Below are 24,413 nucleotides of genomic sequence, written 5' to 3' on the forward strand. Positions count from 1 at the left end.
ACAAATATTATGAAAAGAGAAAAGAAAAGTCATTATATAGGGGTAAACAAAGCAAAAGAATATAACAATTGTAAACATATATGCACCCAACATTGGAGCACCCAGATATATAAAGCAAATATTAATAGAGCTAAAGAGAAAGACAGACCCTAACAAAATAATAGCTGAACACTTTAATACTGCACTTTCAGCAACAGACACATCATCCAGACAGAAAGTCAACAACGAAATCATGGACTTAATCTACACAATAGACCAAACGGACCTAACAGATATTTACAGAACATTTCATCCAATGGCTGCAGAATATACATTCTTCTCCTCAGCTCATGGATCATTCTCAAAGATGAACCATATCTTAGGCCACAAAACAACTCTTAAAACATTTCAAAAAACTGAAATCATATTAAGTATGTTCTCTGAACACAACAGAATAAAACTAGAAATCAATAAAAAGGAATTTTAGAAACTATACAAATACCTGGAAATTAAACATTATGCTCCTGAATGATCAGAGGGTCAAAGAATAAATTAACAAGGAATTTTTTTTTAATTATTGAAACAAATGATAATGGAAATACAACATACTATACCTATGGGATACAGCAAAAGCAGTACTAAAAGGAAAATTTACAGCTATGAGCACATCAAAAATGTAGAAAAACTTTAAATAAACAACCTAATGCTGCATCATAAAGAATTAGAAAGAGCAAACTAAACCCAAAATTAGTAGAACAAAAGAAATAATAAAGATCAGAGCAGAAATAAATGAAATATATATATATAAGATATATAAAAGATAAATATATATATATATAAAAGATCAATGAAATGAAAAGTTGGTTTCTTGAAAAGATAAACAAAATCAATAAATCTCTGGCCAAACTAAGAAAAAAGAGAGGAGACCCAAATAAAATCAAAGATGGAAAAAAAAAATTACAATTGATAATTCAAAGGATTAGAGGCCAGTATGAGCAACTATATGCCAATAAATTAGAAAACTAGGAGAAACTGATCAACTCCCAGACACATACAACCTACCAAGATTGAATCATGAAGAAATTGAAAACCTGAACAGACCGAGTAATGATATCAACGCTGTAAAAATAAGTCTCCCAGGAAGGAAAAGCCCAGGACCCAATGGCTTCACTGCTGAATTTTACCGAACATTTAAAGAAGAACTAATACCAATCCTACTCAAACTATTCCAAAAGATAGAGGACGAGGAAATGCTTGTAAACTCATTCTACGAAGCTGGTATTACTATGATATGAAAACCAAAGACATATCCCCCAAAAAATTAAAATAAATAAAATAAAAAACTACAGGCCAATATCCTTAATAAATATTAATGCAAAAATCCTAGACAAAATACTAACAAACCAAATTCAACAACACATTAAAAAGATCATTCATCATGACCAAGTGCGACTTATCCCGGAGTTGCAAGGATGGTTCAACATATGCAAATCAATGTGATACATCATATCAACAGAATGAAGGACAAAAACCATGTGATCATTTCAATTGGTGCTGAAAAAACATTTGATAAAATTCAACGTCCCTTCATGAAAAAAAGCACTCAAACAATTGGGTATAGAACAAAACATACCTGAGTACCATAAAAGCCATGTATGACAGACCCACACTAGTATCATGCTGAATGGGGAAAAGATCTGGAACAAGATAAGGAGGCACACTTTTATACTGTTATTTAACATAGTACTGGGAGTCCCAGCTAGAGCAATCAGACAAGAGAAAGAAATAAAGGGCATCCAAATTGAAAAGGAAGAAGTCAAATTATCCTTGTTTGCAGATTATATGATCTTATCTTTGGAAAAACCTAAAAACTCCACCAAGAAACTATTAGGACTAATAAAACAAATTCAATAAAGTTGCAGGATATAAAAATCAACATATGGAAATCAGCAACATTTCTATATGCCAATAGTGAACAATTTGAAAAAGAAATCAAGAAAGTAATCCCACTTACAATAGCTACAAATAAAATAAAATACCTAGGAATTAACCCAAGCAGTGAAAGAGCTCTACAATGAAAACTACAAAACATTGAAGCAAGAAACTGAAGAGGGAAACAAACTGAACACTGATCCTACAAGCTGATCATCCATGAAACTACTCCAGGATCCACCAAGGCAGCAAGGGGACACAGACAACAAACAGGAGTAAAGCTGGGCAGGAGTCTATCTGGAGTCAACACAGAACCAGGAGAAGCTCCCCAACAAGGGAGAGGTTAGTGAGAGCCCCCTCAGAGGATTCACACTTTCCACAAGGACCTGTGCAGGACTGGGAATGGGAGAATCCTTCTAGGCCCCTGCACACCAAACCATGCTTCTAAACTGAAGCACAGAGCCACCTGGAGATTTTCCAGAGGCAACTCTCAAGTCCAAGGACACCTCTACAAGACTTGGAACCCAAAACAAACTGGCACCAGTGCCATAACCCCAGTAGAGGCCACAGTCAGGGTGCCTGGAAGCAATAAGATTGCTCCAGCCGCCCTCACCCAACCCTTGCTAGACAAGGCTCAGAACCAACTTCCCACCCAGCGGTCCTGTTTCTGCCTGAACTCAGCCAGCAGCCACAGCCTCCTGCTGTACTGGGAAACACCCAGACGGCAGGGAAGATGACTCCACTCTCCCAGTCGGCTCATAGCCAGGTGGGCCATGCCTAATAGAGCTTCCAACTCAGCAGTCCTGCTTCTGCCTGAACTCAGCAGGCAGACTCAACCTCCTGTTGTCCTGGGAAACACCTGGACAGCAGGGGAGGCCCCTCCACCCACCCCCAAAGCTGGTAGCCAGGTAGGCCACGCCTGCTAGAGCTTCCAGCACAGTGGTCCTTCTATCTGAATTCTGCCAAGGGGAACAATATCCTATTGCCCCAGGATAACACCCATACAGCAGGGCAGGCATCTCCACCCACCTCCACCACTGGTAGGCAGATGGGCCATGCATGCTAGAACTTCCAGCTGAGTGGTCCTGTTTCTGTCTGAACTCTGTAGGAAGGTGCAACCCCATGTTCCCCCAGGAAGTACCCACACAGCAGATTAGGTGACCACACTCACCCTCACAGCTCCTAGCCAAGCAGAGCTTGCTTGCTTGGTCAGTACCCAAGTAGGGAGGAGCCCTCATTTTCAGGTCAGTGAGAGAAGAAGATGCCTGGGTTCACAGGCTGGTGGAGGACTCGAGTGTGCCTCCCTCCACAGGAAGCAGCAAGGATACGACCTATGTGCCAACTGTGGCCCCTGCCTGAGGGATCCTCATGAACCAGAACTTCTAACAAAAGAAATGCAAGCACAGAGCCAGTGATTGGAGGGGCCTCCTCCAAGGCCCAGGAACAAACTAGGTAAGAGGGTCATCTCTCTAACCCCCAACACAGAGCACTCCTACCCACTGTGCTAAAACAAAAAAGTTTGGCAGTACAGTAAGAGCCTATCTGCTGGCTAACATTCTTAAATGGCGCCTACTGGATCACAGCCCAAAATACAATGGTAAAATATTTTGCCACAATATAGTGCCTATGAAAACTCAATACAAAAGCTCCTGCTGGCACCCCACCCCAACCAACACGTGTGCACCCCACCGCACCACTGCAGCTTCTGGCACACACAAGCCAGCATGGATCCCACTGCCACTGCCCTGAGGAAATGCACTGGCGGGCACCCCCCATCAGAGTACTGACGTCAGTGGACCAGAAACACTTTGGGCCCTTCAGTGCACAGGCTCCTAACCCAAAGGGGCCAAGGAACAAAGCTGGGGGCCCCATACCAGCTCCACAGAATTAGAGCACACAGCCTAGTAGTCAACTGAACCTAGTCAACTGAACCCACTTTAGACCACAATCAAACCCCCAATGGCAGCAAAGAAAATAAAAGCAAAAAAAAACTCATCCAGAGGACAGCAATTTCAAAGATTAAAAGAATATCAGCCCACACAGATGAGAAAGAAACAGCACAAGAACTCTGGCTGTTCAAAAAGCTAGAGTGTCTTCTTACCTCCAAACAACCACACTAGTTCCCCAGCAATGGTCCTTAACTAGGACTGAAATGGCTGAAATGACAGACACAGAATTCTGAAAATGGATAGGAACAAAGATCGTGGAGATTCAGGAGAAAGTTGAAGCTCAATCAATGGAATCTGAGGAATACCATAAAATGACACAGAAGCCAAAGGATAAAATGGCCATCTTAAGAAATAACCAAACTGATCTGATAGAGCTGAAAAACTCACAACAAGAATTTCACGATATCATAACAAGTATTAACAGCAGAATAACCAAGCTGAAGAAAGAATCTCAGAGCTTGAACACTGATTCTCCTAATTAACCCAGTCAGACAAAAATAAAAAAGAAACAGAATGAATGAAACCTCCAAGAAATATGGGATTATGTGAAGGGACCAAATCTATGACTCATGGGCATCCCTGAAAGAAAGAGTGAGAAAGTAAACACCTTGAAAAATATATTTAAGGATATTCACTTCACAAAAATTTCCCAAACCTCACTAGACAAACCAACATTCAAATTCAGGAAATACATAGAACCCCTGTGAGATACTATATGAGACAATCATCCCCAAGATACACAGTCATCACATTCACCCAGATCAACATAAAATAAATACGATTAAAGACAGCCAGAGAGAAGGGGCAGGTCACCTACAAAGGGAACCCCACCAGACTAACAGCATACCTTTCAGCAAAAACTGTATAAGCCAGAAGAGACTGGGGGCCAAAATATAGCACTCTTAAAGACAAGAAACTTCAACCAAGAATTTTATATCCAGCCAAACTAAGCATCATAAGCAAAGAAGAAATAAGACCCTTTTCAGATAAGCAAATGCTAAAGGAATTTGTTACCACCAGACCAGCCTTACAAGAGGTCCCTAAGGAAGTGCTAAATATAGAAATGAAAAACCATTACTGGTCACAACAAAAACACACTTAAGTACACAGACCATTGACACTATAAAGCAACTACAAAATCAAGTCTGCATAATAACCAGCTAACAACATGATGACAGGATCAAATCCACACATGTCAGTATTAACCTTGAATGTAAATGGGTTAAATGTCTCAGTTAAAAGGCACAGAGTACCAAGTTGGATAAAGAAGCAAGAATCAACTTCAAGATACCCACCCATTTCACATAAAATTACGTCCATAGACTAAAAGTAAAGGGATGGAGAAAAATCTAATAAGCAAACAGAAAACAAAAAGAAGCAGAGATTGCTATACTAATTTTAAATAAAACAGACTTTAAACCAACAACAATCAGAAAAGATAAACAGCAATATCCTAAAAGCATAAAAAACCAAAGCCAAAATGGAAAAATGGGATCACATCAAGTTAAAAAGCTTCTACACAGCAAAGGAAAGAGCGAAGAGACAACCCACAGAATGGGAGAAAATATTCATAAGCTACCCATCTGACAAGTGATTAATAACCAGACTATGTAAGAAGCTCAAACAACTCTACAGAAAAAAATACTAATAATCCAATCAAAAGTGGACAATAGACTTGAACAGACATTTTTCAAAAGAAGACATACAAATTCCAAACAGGCATGTGAACATCATGATCATCAGAGAAATGCAAATCAAAACTACAATGAGATATCATCTCACCCCAGTTAAAATGATTTATATCAAAAAACAGACAATAACAAATGCTGACAAGGATGGCATATAATATGCCATGACATAGACATGCAATGCCTATATCAAAAAAGCACATCATGGAGATTGGGGCACCTGTTCCCACAAGGACCCCCTTATCTGAGTTAAAAACAATCTTAACTACATTCCTTAAGCCATTTAAAAATGTACAATCAGGTTATCATAGACCAAAATCACCCTATTGTGCTATCAAATAATAGGTCTTATTCATTCCTTCTATTTTTTTTTTTTTTTTTACCCCTGAACCATACCCACTTCCCCTCCAGCCCCTCACTACCCTACTCAGCCTCTGGTGACCATCCTTCTACTCTTTATGTCCATGAGTTCAATTATTTTGATTTTTAGACACCACAAATAACTGAGAACATGTGATATTTGTCTTTTTGTGCCTGGCTTATTTCATTTCACTTAACATAATGACTTCCAGTTCCATCCTTGTAGTTGCAAATGACTGGATTTCATTCATTTTTATGGCTGAATAGTACTCCATTGTGTACACGTACCACATTTTCTTTATCCATTCATCTGTTGATGGACACTTATGTTGCTTCCAAATGTTAACTATTGCAAATAGTACTGCTTCAAACTTAGGAGTGCAAATATCTCTTTGGTATACTGATTTTCTTTCTTTTGGGTATATACCCAGAAATGGGATTGCTGGATCATATGGTAGCTCAATTTTTAGTTTTTTGAGGAACCTCCAAACTGTTCTCCATAATGGTTGTGCTAATTTACATTCCATAAACAGTGTATGAAGGTTGCCTTTTCTCTACATCCTCATCATACATAATACCAACCACCCTTGGACCCATAACACAATAAAAACAGAAATCAACACTAAGATGATCACTCAAAACCATTTGTATTAGTCTGTTCTCACTCCACTATAAAGATACTACCTGAGACTGGGTAATGTATAAACAAAGGAGGTTTAATTGACTCACAGCTCCACATGACTGGGTAGGCCTCAGGAAACTTACAATTATAACAGAAAGTGAAGGGGAAGCAAGGCACATCTTACATGGCAGCAGGAGAGAGAGTGTGCAGGGGAAACTGCCACTTTTAAAACCATCAGATCTCATGAGAATTCCCTCACTATCACAAGAACAGCATGGGAGAAACCACCCCCATGATCCAGTCACCTCCCACCAGGTCCCTCCCTCTACATGTGGGGATTACAATTAGGGATGAGATTTGGGTGAGGACACAGAGCCAAACCATATCACCATACAACTACACAAAAATTAAATAACCTGCTCCTGAATAACTTCTGAATAAACAATGAAATTATGTCAGAAATCAAGAAATGATTTCAAACTAATGAAAACATACATACAACATACCAGAATCTCTGGGGCATAGCTAAAGCAGTGTTAAGACGAAAGTTTATAGCACTAATTGCCCACATCAAAAAAACAGAAAGATCTCAAATTAACAACCTAACATTACACCTAGAAGAACTAGAAAAACAAGAGCAAATCAACTCCAAAGCTAGCAGAAGACAGGAAATAATCAAAATCAGAGCTGAACTGAATCTAACCAAGAAGCAAAAAAACATATAAAAGATCAATGAAACCAGAAGTTAGTTCTATGAAAGAATAAATAAGATTGATAGGCCACTAGCTAGACTAAGAAAAAAAAAGAGAAGGTACAAATAAACACAATCAGAATTGATGAAGAAGATATTACCACTGAACCCACAGGGAAAAAAAAAAAAAAAACTCAGAGACTCTTGCAAACACTTCTATGCACACAAACTAGAAAACCTACAAGAAATAGATACATTCCTGGAAAGATACAACCTCCTAAGATTGAACTAGGAAGAAACTGGAACCCCGAACAGACCAAAAACAAGTTCTGAAATTCAATCAGTAATAAAAAGCGTAGCAACCAGAAAAAGTCCAAGACCAGATAGATTCACAGCCAAATTCTACCAGACATAAAAAGAAGAGGTTGTACCATTCCTACTGAAGCATTCCAAAAAATTGAGAAGGAACTCCTCCCTAACTCATTCTATGAGGCCAGCATCATTCTGATCCCAAAACTTGGCAGAGACACATAAACAGAAACAAAACAAAACAAAAAAAGCTTCAGGCCAATATCCTTGATGAACACAGATACAAAAATCCTCAACAAAATACTAGCAAACTAAATCCAGCAGCACATCAAAAATCGAATCCACTACCACCACTGGGATGTAAGGTTGGCCTTACATTCACACATCAATAAATGTGATCTATCACATAAAGAGGGGTAAAAACAAAAACCACATGATTATCTCAATAGATGCAGAAAAGGCTTTTGATAACAATCAACATCCTTCATGTTTAAAAAAAAAAACAACCTTCAACAAACTAGGCATTGAATAATTTTCCTCAAAATAATAAGGGCCATCTATGACAAACCCACAGCTAACATAATCCTGAATGGGCAAAAGCTAGAAGCATACCCTTGAGAACTAGAACAAGAAAAGGATGCCCATTCTCATCATTCCTATTCAATATATTACTGGAAGTCTTAGCCAGAGAAATCAGGCAGGAGAAAGAAATAAAAGACATTCCATTGGAAGAGGGGAAGTCAAACTATCTCTATTTGCAGACAATATGATTTTATATCTAGAAAACCCCATAGTTTCTGCCCAAAAGCTCCTAGATCTGATAAATAAATTCAGCAAAGTTTCAGGATACAATATCAATGTATAACAATCAGAAGCATTTCTATACACCAACAACATCCAAGCTCAGTGCCACATCAAGAATGCAATTCCATTTACAATAGACATATACACACATACACACAATACCTAGGAATACAGCTAACCAGGGAGGTAAAAGATCTCTACAACAAGAATTGAAAAACACTGCTGAAAGAAATAATAATTGACACAAACAACTGGAAGAAAATCCATGCTCATGGACAGGAAGAATCAATATTATTAAAATGACCATACTGTTCAAAGCAATTTACAGGTTCAATGCTATTACCAACTAACAACAGCATTCTTCACAGAATTAGAAAAAACTACGTTAGAGTTCATATGGAACCAAAAAAAGAGCCCAAACAACCAAGGCAATCCTAATCAAAAAGAACAAAGCTGAAGGTATCACGTCACCTGACTTGGAACTACACTACAAGGCTACAGTAACCTAAACAGTATGGTACTTGTATAAAAAGACACACAGACCAATGGACCAGAATAGGGAACCCAGACATAAAGTCATACACCTACCACCATCTGATCTTCAACAAAGGCAACAAAAACAAGCAATGGAGAAAAGACTCTTTACTCAATAAATGGTGCTGAGGTAACTAGCTAGCCACATGCAGAAGATTGAAACTGAACCCCTTCCTTACACCATATACAAAAAAAATCAACTTAAGATGGATTAAAAACTTAAACATAAAACCTAAAACTATAAAAACCCTGGAAGATAACCCTGAAAGGTAACATAGGCCCTGGAAAAGATTTCATGACAAAGATGCCAAAGGCAAATGCAACAAAAACAAAAAATGACAAATGGAACCTAACTAAACTAAAGAGCTTCTGCACAGCAAAGGAAACTATCAACACACAGTAAACAGACAACTCACAGAATGGAAGAAAATATTTGCAAACTATGCATCTGACAAAGGTCTAGTATCCAGAATTTATAAGGAACTTAAATTAACAAGCAAAACACAAAGGAAATGAACAGACATTTTTTCAAAAGAAGATATAAATGCAGCAACAATCATGAAAAATGCTCACCATCATTTATCATTAGAGAAATACAAATCAAAACCACAATGTGATACCATCTCACACCAGTCAGAATGGCTATTACTAAAAAGTCAAAAAATAACAGATGCCAGTGAAGCTGCAGAAAAAAAGGGAATGTTTATACATTGTTGGTGGGAATGTAAATTAGTTCAGGGCTGTGGAAATCAGTTGGCGATCTCTCAAAGAACTTAAAACAGAGCTACCTTTTGACCCAGCAATCCCATTATTGGGTATATACCCAGAAGATAAATCATTCTAACATAAAGACACATGCATGCATATGTTCACCACAGCACTATTCACGATAACAAATGCATGGAATCAACCTACATGTCCATCAACAGTAGAGAGGATAGGAAAAAATGTGGTACATATACACCATGGAATACTACACAGCCATTAAAAAAAGAGATCATGTCCTTTGCAACAACATGGAGGGAGCTGGAGGCCATTATCCTAAGTGAACTAATATAGTAACAGAAAACCAAATACTGCATGTTCTTACAAGCGGGAGCTAAACATCAAGTACACATGGACATAAAGAAGAGAAAAAAATACACTGGGCCTACGTGAGGGTGGAGAGTGGGAAAAAGATGAGGATTAAAAAACTACCTATCGGGTACCATGCTTATTCCTCAGGTGGTGAAATAATCTGGCACACCAAACCACCACAACACACAATTTACCTATATAACAAACCTGCACATGTACCCCTGAAATGAAAATAAAACTTTTTAAATTTAAAAAAAAAAAAAACCACACTGACCAGGTGCCATGGCTCACACCTGTAATCCCAGCACTTTGGGAGGCCAATGCAGGTGGATCACTTGAGGTCAGGAGTTCCAGACCAGCCTGGCCAACATGGTGAAACCCCATCTTTACTAAAAATACAAAAATTAGCCAGGCATGGTGGCGGGCACCTGTAATCCCAGCTACTTGGGAGGCTGAGGCAGGGAAATTGCTTGAGCCTGGGAGGCAGAGGTTGCAGTAAGCCGAGATCACATCACTGCACTCCAGTCCAGGTGACAGAGCAAGACTTCATCTCAAAATAAATAGCTAAATATAAAAACAAAAATGAAATTAAAGAGAATACAAAAAAATGGAAAAATATTCCATGTTCATGGATTGGAAGAATCAATATTGTTAAAATGTCCATAGTAATCAAAGCCATATACACAGATTCAATGCAATCCTAATCAAAATACCAAAAAAGAAAATATTTTTTCTATTCTTCACAGGAATAGAAAAAATAATCCTAAAATTTATATGGAACCACAAAAGACCCAAAATAGCCAAAGCTATCTTGAGCAAAAAAAAAAACAAAACTGGAGGAAGCACACTATCCGATATTAAATTATACTACAGAACTATAGTGACCAAAACAGCATGATACTGGAAAAAAACAGATACACAGACTAATGGAACAGAATAGAGAACCCAGCGATAATCCATACATCTACAGTGAACTCATTTTTGACAAAGGTGCCAAAAATATACACCAGGGAAAAGACAGTCTTCAATAAATGGTGCTGGGGAAACTGAATATCCATATGCAGAGGAATAAAACTAGATCCCTGTCTCTCATCATATACAAAAACCAAATCAAAATGGATTTAGAGGCTTAAATCTAAGACCTCAAACTATGAACTTACTATGAGAAAACTTTGGGGAAACTCTCCAGGACTTTGGACTGGGCGAAATTTTTTCAAGTAATATCCTACAAGCAAACAAAAAAAAATGGACAAATAGGATCATATAAAGTTAAAAAGCTTCTGTATAGCAAAGGAAACAATCAACAAAGTGAAGAGACAACCAAGAGAGTAGGAGAAAATATTTGCGAACTATCCATCTGACAAGGAATTAATAACCAGAATATATCCGGAACACAAACAACTTTACAGGAGAAACTTGAATAATTCAATTAACAAATGAGCAAAAGATCTGAATAGGCATTTCTCAAAAGAAGATATACAAATAGCAAACAAGTATATGAAAAGGTTTTCAATATCATTGATCATCAGAGAAATCCAAATCAAACCACAATGAGATATCATCTCACCCCAGTTAAAATGCCTTTCATGCAAAAGACAGGAAATAACAAATGACTATGCTAACAAATGAAATAACAAATAACAGCTGCTATGGAGAACAGTTTGGAGGTTCCTCGAGAAACTAAAAATGAGCTACCATCCGACCCAGTAATCCTACTCCCAGGTATATACCCCAAAGAAAGAAAATCAGTATATCAAAGAAATATCTGCACTCTTACGTTTATTGAAGCATTATTTACAATAGCCAAGATTTGGATAAAGAAAATGTGGTACATATATACAATTGAGTACTATTCAACCATAAAGAATAATGAAATCAGCCAGGAGTAGCAGCTCGCGCCTGTAATCCCAACACTTTGTGAGGCCGAGGAGGGCAGACCACGAGGTCAGGAGCTTGAGACCATCCTGGACGATATGGTGAAATCCTGTCTCTACCGAAAGTACAAAAAAATTAGCAGGGTGTAGTGGCGTGCGCCTGTAGTCCCAGCTACTCAGGAGGTTGCAGTGAGCCAAGATCGCACCACTGCACTCCAGCCCAGACAACGAGAGTGAGACTCCGTCTCAAAAAAAAAAGAATAATGTAATCCTGTCATTTGCAACAACATGGATGGAACTGGAGGTCATTATGTTAAGTAAAATAAGCAGACACAGAAAGACAAACTTCTCATGCTCTCACATTTGTGGAAGGCAAAAATTAAAACAATTGAACCACGGAGATAGAGAGCAGAATGATAATTATTAGAGGACTTGGGAAGGGTAGTGTGACCGGGGCAATGTGGGGATGGTTAAGGGGTACATAAATATAGTTAGAATGAGTATGTTCTGTGTATTTGATAGCACAATAGGGTGATGATAGTCAACAATAATTTATTGCATATTTAAAAACAACTAAGAGTATAATTGGATTGTTTGTAACATAAAGGATAAATGCTTGAGATAATGGATACTCCATTTACTCTCATGTGATTATTACACATTATACTCCTGTAATAAAATATCTCATGTACCCCATAAATACATATACCTATTATGTACCCACAAGAATTAATTAAAAAGTGAAAGAGAAATGAAGATGTTCTCAGACAAACAAAAGTCAAGGAAATGTGTTGCCGATAGAACTGCCTTGCAACAAATGTTAAAAGAAGTTCTTCAAAGAGAAGACAAACAATATAGGGCAGATACTCAGATCTACACAAAGAAAGGAAGAGCATCAGAGAAGGAATAGTGGAAGTAAACTAAAACACTTTTATTTTTCCAATTCTTGATTTATAAGTTTGCTCAAAATAATAGCAACAATACATTCAATTGTGTGTGTGTGTGTGTACTTATATATAAGTGAAATAAGTGACAGCAATGATACAAGGAATGGGAGAGAGGAATCAAGATTATTCTGTTATTATAAGGTATTCACACTATCAGTGAAGTGGCATAGTGTTACTTGAAAGTGGACTTGAATTAGTTGTAAACATATATTGCAAACTCTAGAGCAACAACTAAAAAAGTTTTAAAAAAGTATAACTGATATGCTAAGAAAGGAGAAAAACAGAATCATATAAAATGCTCAATCAAAACCACAAAAGGGGCCAGACATGGTGGCCCATGCTTGTAATACCAGCACTTTGGGCAACCAAGTCAGATGGATCACTTGAGCCCAAGAGTTGAAGCCCAGCCTGGGCAACACGGCAAAACCTCATCTCTACAAAAAATACAAACACAAGGCCGGGCACAGTGGTTCACACCTGTAATCTCAGCACTTTGTGAGGCCAAGGCAGGCAGATTACTTGAGGTCAGGAGTTCAAGAGCAGCCTGATCAACATGGCAAAACCCTGTCTCTACTAAAAGTACAAAAATTAGCTGAGTATGGTGGCAGGTACCTATAATCCCAGATACTTGGGAGGCTGAGGTAGGAGAATTGCTTAAACCCAGGAAGCAGAGGTTGCAGTGAGCCGAGTTCACCCACTATACTCCAGCCTGGGTGACAGGGTGAGACTCTAAATTAAAAAAAAAAAAAAAAAAAAAAAAAAAACACAGACACACATACACACACACACACACAAATTAGCCAAGTGTGGTAGCACACACCTACAGCCCCAGCTACTTGGGAGGCTGAGGTGGGAGGATCACTTCGGCCTGGGAGATGGAGGTTGCAGCGAGATGAGATTGCACCACTGCACACAAGCCTGGGCAACAGAGCAAGATTCTCTCTTTTTTTAAAAAAAAAAAATAGGTGCAGAAAAAAAAGAGTAGAAGACAAAAAGAGGAACAAAAAACAAGGGCAATGAATAGAAAACAGCAACAAATACAGTAGCTATTAATCCAACTATATCAATAATCACTTTAAACATCAATGGTCTCGATACACCAATTAAAAGGCAGAGACTGTCAGAGTGGATCAAAAACAAAACCCAACAATATGTTGTCTACAAAAACCTAATTTCAATATAAAGATTGACATAAATGAAGAGTAAAGGGATGAAAAAAATATATATCATGCTAACACTCATCAAAAGAAAGCAGAAATAGCTACATTAGTTTTAGAGAGCTGTCTTCAGATCAAGGAAAATTATCAGGCGTAAAGTGGAGCATTACATAATAATAAAAGTGTCAATTCCCCAAGAAAACATACCAATCCTAAATGTGTATGCAACTAACAACAGAGCACCAAATACCTAAGGCAAAAACTGATAGATGACCCAGCATGGTGGCTCACGCCTGTAATCCCTACACTTTAGGAGGCCAAGGTGGGTGGATCACCTGATAAGGAGTTCAAGACCAGCATGGCCACCATGGTGAAACCCTATCTCTACCAAAAAATACAAAAATTAGCCAGGCATGGTGGCATCCACCTGTAGTCCCAGCTACTCAGAAGGCTGAGGCACAAGAATCACTTGAACCCAGGAGGCAGAGGTTGCAGTGAGTAGAGATTGTACCACTGCACTCCAGCCTGGGTGCTGGAGTAAGACCCTGTCTCAAAAACAAACAAACAAGCAAACTGATAGAAATGCAAGGAGTAATAGATGAATCCACAATTACAGTTGAAGACTTCAATACTCCTTTATCACAAAATGAACAGATCCAGCATGCAGAAAATCAGTAAGGACATAGTTGGAATTCAATATGACCATCAACTAGCTGAATATAACTGGCATCTATTTACTCCTTCATCCAATGACAGCAGAATACACATTTTACTCAAGCTTACATAGAACATTCACCAAAACAAACCACATTCTCAGTCATAAAACACATCTTAACAAATTTAAGAGTAAAAATCATATAATACCCGTTCTCAGGTCATAACGGAATTAAACTAGAAATTTATAACAATAACTGGAAAAATCCCAAAATACTTGGAGATACGGCAACATAATTCTAAATAAAGCACGGGTCAAAGAAGAAATCTCAAGAGAAATTTTAAAATATTTTAGACCTAAACGAAAATTAAAATACAACTTAATGGAATTTGTGGGATACAGTGAAAGCAGTGTTTACAGGGAAATTCATAACAATGAATACATACATTTTTTAAAAAAGAACGATCTAAAATTAATAATCTAAGCTTCCACCATGGGAAACTAGAAAAAGAGCAGTAAATTAAATCCAAAGTAAGCAGCGAAAAAGAAATAATGAAAATTAGACTAGAAATCAATGAAATTGAAAATAGAAAATAAACAAAAGAAATAAATGAAACCAAAAGCTGGCTCTTTGAAATCATCAATATAATTGATAAGCCTCTAGCCAGGCTAACTAAGAAAAAAAGAAGACACAAACTACTAATGTCAGAAATGAAAAAAGGAGCATCATTATAAATCCTATGAACATTAAAGCAATAATAAAGGAATATTATGAATTCTATGCCCACAAACTCAATAATCTACATGAAATGGATCAATTCCTTAAAGGACGTAATCTGCCAAAACTCAAGAAATTGAATCAATAATAAATAACCTTTCAAAACAGAAAACAGCAAGTCAGGATGGGTTTACTGGTCAATTCTAGGAAACATTTCAGGGAGAAAGTATATTAATTCTCTACAATCTCTCTCAGAAGATAGAAGAAGAGGATATACTTCCTAACTCATTCTGAGGCCAGCATCACCCTAATAACAAAATCAGGCAAAGACATTACAGGAACAGAAAACTACAGACAAGTATCTCTCATGAACACAGATACAAAAATCCTCAACAAAATATTAGCAAATTTGAATGCACAACGTATAAAAACAAATACACACAACCACCAAGTGGGATTTATCCCAGGTATGCAAGATTGGTCCAGCATTCAAATATCAACATGATCCAACACATCAACAATCTAAAGAAGAAGAATCACATGATCATATCAATAGATACAGAAAAAGCATTCAACAAAATCCAACACCCACTTAAACCAGAAATAGAAGGGAATTTCCTTAACTCGATAAAGAACATCACAAAAAACATACAACTAACATCATACCTAATGGTGAGCAACTAGCTTTTCTGCTAGGATCATGAACAAAGCAAGATATTCTCTCTCATCATTCCTTTTCAATAGTACTGGAAGTCCCAGCTAATACAATAAAACAAGATATAACACCAAAGGCACAATCCATGAAAGAAAGAATTGATAAGCTGGACTTCATTAAAATAAAAAACTTCTGTTCTGAAAAAGACACTGAAAAGAATGAAAAGACACAGAGTGGAAGAAAATATTTTCAAGAGACGTGTCTGATAAAGGACCATTATCCAAAATATGCACAGAATCTTAAAACTCAACAATAAGAAAACAAACAACTTGATTAAAAACTGGGCAAAAGACCTGAACAAATATCTTACCAAAAAAGCCCAAGTACCTTAGGCTTATAAAAACATGTTCAACATCATATGTTATTAGGGAATTGCAAATTAAAACAAGATTAAAACCACTACATACCTATTCGAATGGCCAAAATCCAAAACGCTGATGACAACAATAAATGCTGACGAGGAAGTGGAGCAACAGGAACTCTCATTTGTTGCTGGTAGGAATGCAAAATAGTATAGCCATTGTGGAAGACAGTTTCAGTTTCCACTTCTTACCAAACTAAACATACTCTTACTATATGGTTCAGGAATCACACTCCTTGGTATTTACACAAGAGTTGAAAACTTATGTCCACACAAAAACCTGTACAAAAATGTTTATAGCAGCTCTATTCATAATTGCCAGAACTTGGAAGTGACAAAGATGTCCTTCAGCAGATGATGGATAAATAAACTATGGTACATCCAGACAATGGAATATTATTCAGCACTAAAAACACACACGCTATCAAGCCATGAAAAGACACAAAGGAACTTTAAATGCCTATTACTAAGTGAAAGACGCCAATCTGAAAAGACTACCTACAGTATGATCTCAACCATTTGACATTCTGGAAGAGGCAAAACTATGGAGACAGTAAAAGGATCAGTGGTTGTCAGGGTTTAGACGGGAAGGAGGGATGAGTAGGCAGGGTGCAGAGGATTTTAAGTCAGTGAAACTATTCTGTATGATACTGTAGATGTATGTCATTATGTATTTGCCAAAACCCCAAGAATATACAACACCAAGAGTGAACCCTAATATAAACTATGGACACTGGGTGGTAATATAGGGGTTCATCAATCATAATAGGACAGGGACAGGATTTTGATGGTGGAACAGGTTGTATGTATGTGGGGGCAAAAGGTATACAGGAATTTTGTACTTTCTGTTCAATTTTGCTCTGAACCTAAAACTTCTCTAAAAAGTCTATTTAAACACACTATTTAATAACCCCACTGTCCACTTTGGCCATGGAGCTATTGCTTTAATCTGTAACTTTGTCGTCATTATTCTATGGTTTTCCCAACTAAGACTGAAGGAGTAATGATTATTTCCTTTTTTTTTTTTTTTTTTTTTTTTTTTTGAGACAGTCTTGCTCTGTCACCAGGCTGGAGTGCAATGGCGAGATCTCGTTTCAGTGCAACCTCCACCTCCCGGGTTCAGGCGATTCTCCTGCTTCAGCCTCCCAAGTAGCTGGGACTATAGGCGCCCGCCACCACACCCAGCTAATTTTTGTATTTTTAGTAAAGATGCAGTTTCACCATTTTGGCCAGATGATCTCGATCTCTTGACCTCGAGATCTGCCCACCTCGGCCTCCCAAAGTGCTAAAGTTTTTTAAGTATTAAAAAACATTTTTGACATTAAAAAATATTTTTGACATAAATTTTTTCAATGTTACAAATACTTTTTAATTTACTTAGTATTTTAGGTAATTCCTCAAATTTGAATTTTCTCAAAATTTTAACACCATTTCCTAGGACTGTGGCCTTTATATGATATTTAAACATTTGGATGCTTCATCAGAAGTTAACACACAGATATTTGGAAATAGCTACATGCTACCGGCACTGGGAAGAAAAAACAATCTATTTACTTTTAACGAGGCATAGCTATTACTACAATAACTGATGATTTTAGCAAGTTTCCCCTGGGGAAAAATGCCTTTCTACTCGGAGAGAAACAAGCATTTTGTTAAAAGACCTGATTTTTATACAACATTCAAGTGACATGTCTTTGCATTTATTTATTTTGTGGAAAGAAAAGAAAAGACGCATAATGGGGAAAATAGTCCCTATTTCACAGGACAAGCAAACCAGCTCCTTTTTCAGCTCCTTCTACAAAGGGCCCTAGTCTTGTAATAGGCAATTCCTTTCCTAAATACACATCTAATAAAAAGGCGTGTCATTGCTGAAATTCTCAACTGGGCTGTTTCCAAACATATGATGCATTCCTCCAGCAACTTCCAGGATGGAGTCAGCATGACCCCAAGGAACAACTGAGCAGCACAGCCTCGTCTCCTCTGCATCTGAACTTCTTGATCTTGACACGAGGAAGCAAAATCCCTGCCAATTCCAAGCGCATGCTCTAGACGAGAGCTTGTTCTTCATTTCACTTTCTTTTTTTTTTTTTTTTTTTTTTTTTTTTTTTTTTTTGAGACGGAGTCTGGCTCTGTCACCCAGGCTGGAGTGCAGTGGCGCGATCTCGGCTCACTGCAAGCTCCGCCTCCCGGGTTTACGCCATTCTCCTGCCTCAGCCTCCCGAGTAGCTGGGACTACAGGCGCCCGCCACCTCGCCCGGCTAGTTTTTTGTATTTTTTAGTAGAGACGGGGTTTCACCGTGTTAGCAAGGATGGTCTCGATCTCCTGACCTCGTGATCCGCCCGTCTCGGCCTCCCAAAGTGCTGGGATTACAGGCTTGAGCCACCGCGCGCGTCATTTCACTTTCAAATTATTTCAGAAACAAGTAATGGCACCTATTTCTAAAATAAAATGTTGCTCCTTCGTTACTTTTATTAATTTTGCAATACCTTTCTCATCATTCTTTGCATTTGATATCTTGTATTCCGGCATATGTACTTTAAACTCAGGGCCCCCCAGCTTCAGTGTGGATCGGTCAGATGTGTGCTTGTGAAAATGAGGGCCAAGGGGTCTGCTCCCAGGGGTTCCAATTCGGTAGGTCTGTGGGAAAGCCCCACAACCTGCATCTGTTACACATCCCACAGGGGTTCTGTTGTAGGAGGTCCTGGAACCACACCTTGATAAATGTGGCTTTGAAGAATATGAAGAAGTGTGCTTTAGACATCTTTTATGTTAAGGAACAGAACAGAATCAGGAAGACATAAAGGGACAAAACACATTTACAGGTATATTCACTGAATGAAAACTGGTTTCTTTGCCCCTCCTCAGCAAGCATACAGTATAGAATGTGTATTAATGTGCATGGTGGCCAGGTGCAGTGGCTCACACCTGTAATCCCAGCACTTTGGGAGGCCAAGGTTGGAGGATCACTTGAAGCAAGGAGTTCAAGACTAGCCTGGGCAACACAGCGAGACCCCACCTCTACAAAAAAGTTTAAAAAAAAATAGCTGGGCATGGTGGCATGCACCTGTAGTCCTAGCTACTCAGGAGACTGAGGCAGGAGGATCGCTTGAGCCCAGGAGTGCAAGATCACAGTGAGCTATGATCATGCCACTATACTCCAGCTTGGGTTACAGAGTGAGACCCTGTCTCTGAATAACAATTAATAATAATAACAACAACATGCACAGCTATATCTGCTCCGATTCCAAGGTTCCCATCTGACACTGGGGAAAATAATCCATTCTACTGGGCTTTATACCATACAAACTCATCCTTAGGCAGAAATGAAGGGGGAAAGGATAAATGAAGCCTCTCCTCTCCAAGGCCTGGAGCCCAAAAGAGCTGATTTCCCTGTCCCCCTCATCACACCACAAGTGATCATAGTAGGGTGGGGGGATGTGGAAAGGGAGGAGGAGATGGGTTCTGCTAGAGCAGTGGTTCTCAAGCCACAGCTGTATCAGGATCCCCAAGAGGCCTGGTTAAAACACAGATGGCTGGCCCCACCCCAGAGTTCCTGGTTTAACAGGGCTGGAGAGTTTGCATTTCTAACAAGTTCCCAGGCGGAGCTGACGCCCCTGTTCCCGGGTCTATACTTTGAGAGCCACTAGCTAAGTGTCTGTGAACTGCCATTCAAGCACGCTGTATTAAAGGAAGAAATGGGGAAATTTTGCCAGAGAAAAGAGCCTCTACCACTCAAAAACAGAGCATTCCAAACTTACACTAGGACATTTGTTGTAATACATATTCTCGTAAAACAAAAAGAACCGTTTAATAACATAATCTCAGTAGTCATTGATTTAAATGGATTTCAGCTGGTCCTCCACTCAGAAACAAATGTAACTTGCAATGCTTATTAATCAAGAAACCTTACTGAGGGCCAATTGTATATATAGAGAACTGCTGTGTAGGCCAATCTCCTAAATGGATGAAAAGGGAAAACAAAAACAGTCTCTACCTTTAATTTACTGATTGTCTGTATTATTTCACCTCCAATTACTATGAAATTTTGGACTAACTTAACATAATCTTTTCACTATCTCAAAATAAAAGAAACAGGGCTCTCCTGAAATAATTCTTGTCTTTGCATGAACCCTACTTTTAAGAGAATAAAATAAATTCCAGGGAGGGTAGAATTAAAGTGGAGATGTAGGTATTTTTGTTTATTTTCAAACCAACTTCTAGGAGGTGTACCAGAGACACTGTTGGTAAACTTGATGGTCAATATATACATCAAAGTCACATTCCATTTTTCAAGACAAGAAATGCACCAACACATTATCAAAAAATGTGTACAAAGTGGTCATAAAAACCTTATTAATAAGGTCACCTTATGTTTATATTGCCCTTGTGTGAAGCATTGAAGCATTTTCTTTTCTTTTCTTTTCTTTTTTTTTTTTTTGAGATGGAGTTTTGCTCTTGTCGCCCAGGCTGGAGTGCAACGGCACAATCTTGGCTCACTGCCACCTCCACCTCCTGGTTCAAAGTGATTCCCCTACCTCAACCTCCCAAGAAGCTGGGATTACAGGCGCCCACCACCATGCCCGGCTAATTTTTGCATTTTTAGTAGAGACAGGGTTTCACAATGTTGGCCAGTCTGGTCTCGAACTCCTGACCTCAGGTGATCCGCCAGCCTCAGCCTCCCAAAGTGCTGGGATTACAGGCATGAGCCAGGGCACCTGGCCCCTTTTATGAAGCACTGTGATGAGTCTCATTTGACTTGATCTTTACCACAAAATGGGAGACGGAGTCAATGACTAACCCAACTTGAAAATTAGATGTTGGGCTGGGGGGATGAACAAAACCTCAGAGCAGCATTCAAATGTTCCAAAAATATTTAACTCTCACTTTTACACATCCTATCAGCTCTCTGTAGATTTTCTATGATCATCAAAATAAAGGAGTGAGCATTTTTTTTTAATTTAGTACCATGTGAGGATCCCCATTAATTTGACTTTTAACACAATAGTGACTGGTGACTTGGCTTTCTTCACCCTCACACTTGCATCCTAAACCGCAGCCTCGCAGCTCCCTGGTGAAGGTCTTGCCTTTCCACCAGAGCTCGGCAGAGGTCCGGCGGGTCCAATCAGCACAGGGCTGGTCTGGCAATCTGGGCACCAGGCAGGTGGTCAGGCTATGACAATAATTTGTGTGTGGACTTGGGGACTTCGCATTCCGTGTGCAGTTTTTCTCATCAATAAAAAATGCAATCAAAGTGATCTAATGAATTTTCTACTTAAGCTATTTTTCCATGCCTTAAAAAATACTAAATCCTTTATTTTCTTTAATTTCTTAGTAATAAAATACACCTGCATGCACTCGAGTTGTATAGTAATTGTGTTGACTGTGCTTGTATTGTACAGTCTCCTCTTGTTATCTTATCTGTGGCCTTGCACAGCCTGTAAGACCTGACCTGGGATCCAACCCTATCATCATATCGCCTGTTACAGGAGCCCTCACTGACAACCCAACAATAATGACCTGTGTTCCTACAACAAGCCAGGCCCATCCCCACTCCAAGGCCTTTGTGCTAGCTGTTCTGTTGGCCTAAAATATTCTTTTCTCAGACCCTTTCATGTCACACAGGCCTCACATGTCACATCCTATAGAGACCTTCTTTCAGCCCTCTCCCCACCTCCAATTCCAGCTCCTGTCACTCTCTAACCTATGACCCTGTTTTAGTTTTTTCAAGTACATGGTACTTGGGGATCTAAAATTAGAGGGAAAAATCATACAACATTCATTTTACTTAGTCCCAAATCTCTATCAGATGATGATATTGAGTAGAAAGATTCTAAAATTGGCAGGGAGAAAGAAAAAGTCATCTTAACACCTTCTGTGTACCAAAACCTAGTATATAGGAGCTTGGTGAAAGTACAACAAATGAATCATGCATTCATTCATTCATTGATTCCATAAAGGTGTACATGCTTACCGGGCACTGAAGACAAAAAGATGGCTATAGTATAATCCCTACCCTCACAGAGCAGGAATGCCAGACAATACATAAATGTCTATGATGCAATGTGACAAGCATTCGGAGCAAAGACGACTTGTATGCCTCATATTCACAACAACAACATGAATGAAGTTGTGTGATGAGGGTACTCTTCCCATCTGAAGGTTGAAAAAAGTCTCAGAGGAGGTCATTAATCTGCTTGAAGTTTCACAGCCATTGAAGAGGCAGGAGTATCCTCACCCTTGAATCACTGTAGTAAACGATTTATGAAGGTAAAGTGGTAAGTCTCGGCTAATTTAAATAGCTTTTACAATAATCATATTTTGAAGACGCTAAGTGTTAACTGTCTACTTGCTATGGTGTGAACATGAAATGCATATGGGAGGATGGAGACTCTACATTTTAATTAAAAATAGCAATAATAGGCTGGGTGTGGTGGCTCACACCTGCAATCCCAGCACTCTGGCAGGCCAAGACAGGTAGATCACCTGAGGTCAGGAGTTCAAGACCAGCCTGGCTAACATGGTGAAACCCTGTCTCTACTAAAAATACAAAAAAGGTGTGGTGGCAGATGCCTGTAATCCCAGCTACTGGGGTGGCTGAGGCAGAAGAATCATTTGAACCCAGGAGGCTGCAGTGAGCTGAGATCATGCCACTACACTCCAGCCTGGGTGACAAAGCAAGACTCCATCTCAAATATATATACACATATATATATGTGCACACACACATATATACACACACACATATATATAGCAATAATAAAATGAAGTTCATGAAAGATTAAAAGCCACATTGGAATTGTCTGGTAATCCCACAAAGAATAAAACCATGTTTAAATTTACAAAGACAAAAGATCCTTATCCTTCTATTTTCCTTACTTTATTATGATATTTTTGGTTGGTGGCCTCTTACTGGTAGCAAGCTATCTCCTCTATAAAAATTCCGTCTAACTGCATTATCCAAATCCCTCTGAACAGTCACCTCCAGCCACTCAGTTTTCACCTCTAAATAATGATCTCACCAGTTCAGTAAAGTTGGCCACATCAACTTCGGATAGCAACACCTTCCTCCAATTCATCTTCCCATCCACTGACCAAATTCATCTTTCCTTTGGCCCAGCAGAACCAAGACCATGTATTAAAAAACCAGCCCATCCATCTTTTAGTTTACAAAACACGACACTTTCAAACTGTTTACTTATGTCCATGCCAACAATATTACTCAAATGTGGTGGAGTAAAAAAGCCACAGGGAATAGCGTAGTTGGCCAAGAGCAGTATATGGGGATCTAAAATTACAGGGAAAATCATACAATATTCATTTTACTTAGTCCCAAATCTCTATCAGATGATGATGTTGAACAGAAAGACTGTGAAATTGGCAGGGAGAAAGGAAAAGTCATCTCAAAGTTTGGGCCATGCCAGAGCAGCCTTACAGAGCAAAGGCAGGAGGAAACAGAGTAAGGTGCTGTGCCCTTGAAAAAGCTGTCACAATCAGCAGTGTCTGCTGGGCAAGGAAAAGTACAAAGACAAAATGCAGGAAAGAAAAGCAAGTGGAAATTATTGCCAAAAGGTGAGAGTAAACAAAGAAAAGAGAAAGCATTCTTTCTATAGTATTTAGAGGACAGCATTAGCAACACAGCAAAATCCGAGACGCTAGTTCAACTCAATTCTATTCTATTCCTAGGTAGCATTTGTACTGTGGCACTTGTACTGTGGCAAAGCAAGGGACCTGCTTCCCAGGAGCTCAACACTGATGAGGGGACAGATGCCTCTTCCACCTGGCTCAGCCATACCCAGAGCCAACTAAGAGTGAAATCAGAGTGCTTAGGGAGCATCAAACAGAGTCTGCTTAGGGAGCAGCAAACAGGATCAGCCCCCAAGGATCTCAGAAGAGGGACATGGAAGAAGCAGTGGTGCCCAGGAGGAAGTGGTCCTGAGCAGACAAATGAAAGGTGCTGAGAGCTCATTTTGGTCAACTACTGTGCAGGGGCCCTGCTCTCTATGCACTTTTAATGTATTACCTAATGCAGCCCCCTAGCAA

At 38.9% G+C, this 24,413-nt stretch overlaps 2 protein-coding genes across 7 annotated transcripts in view; one reads left to right on the top strand and one right to left on the bottom strand.

Moving 5' to 3' along the window:
- The window catches only part of LTBP1 (latent transforming growth factor beta binding protein 1), a 446,965-nt gene that overhangs the window by 411,376 nt on the left and 11,176 nt on the right, over positions 1-24,413 (bottom strand). The gene's annotated exons all lie outside the window — the stretch shown is intronic.
- The window catches only part of DPY30 (dpy-30 histone methyltransferase complex regulatory subunit), a 937,477-nt gene continuing 916,831 nt past the window's right edge, over positions 3,768-24,413 (top strand). The window contains exon 1 of the mRNA XM_050754158.1: positions 3,768-3,777. The gene's annotated coding sequence lies outside the window, so the exon portion shown is untranslated. The remainder of the gene's footprint in view (positions 3,778-24,413) is intronic.

This window comes from Macaca thibetana, chromosome 13, assembly GCF_024542745.1.
Source record: "Macaca thibetana thibetana isolate TM-01 chromosome 13, ASM2454274v1, whole genome shotgun sequence".
In the NCBI taxonomy this organism is placed as follows: Eukaryota; Metazoa; Chordata; class Mammalia; order Primates; family Cercopithecidae; genus Macaca; species Macaca thibetana.